The sequence below is a fragment of the Pteropus alecto genome, unplaced genomic scaffold (genome assembly GCF_000325575.1).
Source record: "Pteropus alecto unplaced genomic scaffold, ASM32557v1 scaffold51, whole genome shotgun sequence".
NCBI classification, from domain to species: domain Eukaryota; kingdom Metazoa; phylum Chordata; class Mammalia; order Chiroptera; family Pteropodidae; genus Pteropus; species Pteropus alecto.
The window spans coordinates 347,467-350,321 of NW_006431922.1; the positions used below are offsets into that span (position 1 = coordinate 347,467).

The following is a 2,855-nucleotide window of genomic DNA, read 5'->3' on the forward strand; positions in this document are numbered from 1 at the left end:
TCAAATAAAAAAATGAAATCTCAAAAGCAGATCTTCTTTTCTCAAGCCTAACCAATGGTTTAAGAAAGATTATTAGATTAACTATGAGCAGTTTGAACTTGTGACTGAAAAAGATAACTTTCCCTATGCCTAGGTAGAAAATACCTGTATTTTAAAAATATGAATGGCTGGGAGGTGTTCCAAGGGAAATGGTAGGGGAGGGTGAAAAATAAAATCAGAGTCTAGAACAAGAGTCCATTTGAATGTCACTTCAATATAGGCATAAATCCCTAAGAATTCTCCATTCAAGAGGACAAAATATCATAGGTGAAGAACATTCACCTAATGATTTCCAGCTCACAGCAATCTTCCTTGCACCATTTTCATAAATTACTAGCTTGGCAAGGGAGACATAACTAAGGAATTCATTGTTTGAAGCAACTCTTTTGACAGAGTTTCTTTCCTGGTTTATGATATATGTACATTGCTGCCCTTATTTATATCTTTGTCAACACAACTTTATTTTCACTCAGTATAGTTATTCTTATCACATGTATTTTACCACTACAATAATAGTTATCTTCTCCAATATCTGTCTGTCTGCAAAGGGAAAACAGGAACTATTGAAGTGAATGAAAAAAAAAAAAGTGTTTGACTGGTTTGGGCACAGTGTCCTGTCATGTGGGTACAAACACTTTATCTAGGGCTAACTGTGGGCCAGTCACTTATATCCTCAAAATTAAGTGTCTAATTGTTCCCCAAATGGTCTAATTATGACTACAAATAACTACAGGTATTCTGCCCTTGAATCTATTTCATGACCACAGAAGCTTATATCAACAAATTTGAAATGTTTGCACCTGCAGCTAATAGAAGAACTAAGCTCCCCCGAACAAGTTGTCTAAGTCTTCAGGCCAATGACTTACAGATCCACAAACACTTGAAGCTGTCTGCTTTTGTATTAAAGATACTATTTAACAAACATCCTTTATTGTTGATAGAATTTACTTTAGTCTATCATTCTTTGCATTTTGTGTTACAGTGTATAATTTCTACACATTAGAATAGAGTAAATCTAGACAATTATGTTTTTTCCCAACTTGAATAAAATCTTTGTTAAACAGTTCCTGAAAAGAACAGATGCCACCCATTATTTTTCCTGGCTGGAAAGCCTCATTTCTGCAAAGAGCAAATAAAGGAATAAAGAAAAGATTTTGTTTTATGGCAAAGAGCCATAATTTGGGCACCAGCTATCTCAGACACCACTTCATTATCACTATATATTTACATAAAGTTTAGCAAGTGAAAACAAGACCTATGGGATCACATAAGCATCCACTTAACAGCTGTAGTATTTTTGCCCATATATTCATTTTCAATAGCCTAGCTGTATTTTCTAATTTAGGCAGTATCTTTAGTACATAGCACAGTGCCTTTGACATAGTACATATTTGCCCAAAACACTTTTTGTTTTTTAAATGAAGTGGAAGGTATTGAAGTGACATGGCTGTGGGTCATTTATATATGGCTTTAACTTTTTTTTTTTTTAATGAAGTGGAAGGTATTGAAGTGACATGGCTGTGGGTCATTTATATATGGCTTTAACCAAGTAGATTTTACTTTTTTTCTTTTTTATTCTCCATCTCCCCAAGTTGGAAGTGGAGTAGTCTATAATTCTCATTTCTCTCTGACATGTATTCTTCCTAGGACTGCTGGAATTCCTGGGTTGGAGTTGATATTGGAGTGGTGGTTTTTACAATGAATCTAACTGGTCAGTGACATCACGTGGTGCTGTTTTGAAAGGGGTGTATCATGGAGTCAAGTGAGAGAGTGTTCTGTTGGGTGCTGGGCTAAGGGGGAGCTGGCCATGCAGGGTGAAAGATCAAGAGGTGGCCTAATTGTCAACTGATGCTGTCTTTTCTGCCCTTGAATCTATTTCATGACCACTGAAGCATATATCAACAAATTTGAAAGAATGAAGACAGATATTTTCCAAGTGTTTGACTCCCGACCTTCCTGGGTGGCTTGCATTTCACTAGCTAACAGGACACAGCAGAGCATGGATAGGTCTAGACAGGTCAAGACCTAGCTTAGTTCTCACAGCTTCTCGGTGGATCACAAACTAATGAATAAGAATACTCTCTGAATGCCTGAGGTTAGAGGTCAACAGTTGTGATTCCTACTTACTTTATTAGGTGATCATCCATTAAAGTTGTTATTAAGTGGACACACATCATCCTTACAAATCTTAACAACCGGAGAGAGAACTGTCTTTGACTTTGTAACTGTTGCCAATGATGACTTCTACAGGATTTTCATAATATTCAAAAGAAATAAAACAAGAAAATTTTATAGATTCTCAAAATCTTCAAAAAACATTTAAATAGTTGTGACTACTTTTTTTCTTTTATTTATTTTTCTCTTATTATTTTATTTTTTAGGCGAGGCAACCCTTGGTTGACCTCACAGATTGCGAGGACCTTGTCAGCTTACAATCCCTTATTATTATTATTTTTTTTTATGCCTACAATACCTGGTCTTCCTAGGTGATCTCCCATGAAGTACTAACCAGGCCTGATCCTGCTTAGCTTCCGAGATCAGACAGGATCAGGCTTGTTCAGGGTAGCATGGCCGTAGACTATTACTTTTAAATCTTGAGAGAAATAGCTTTTAAAATATAATATCAAGTTAGATAATGGTGAGGACATAGCTGCTGCTATGTTTTTATAAGAATTATTTTAAATATTTATTTTGAGGAGTAATATTCTTTATATGATATCTTATCTTTCCCTGAAACATCATATTAAATATATGTTTGCAACATTAATAAACATTTCCAAGGAATGCAGTATAGTAGCAAATATAATATTCTGCAT

The 2,855-nt window shown here is 35.1% G+C and overlaps 1 pseudogene; it reads right to left on the minus strand.

Annotated features, from left to right (window-relative positions):
- Positions 1–2,500: 2,500 nt before the first annotated feature.
- LOC112475523 lies at positions 2,501–2,618 on the minus strand (annotated as a pseudogene).
- Positions 2,619–2,855: the final 237 nt, after the last annotated feature.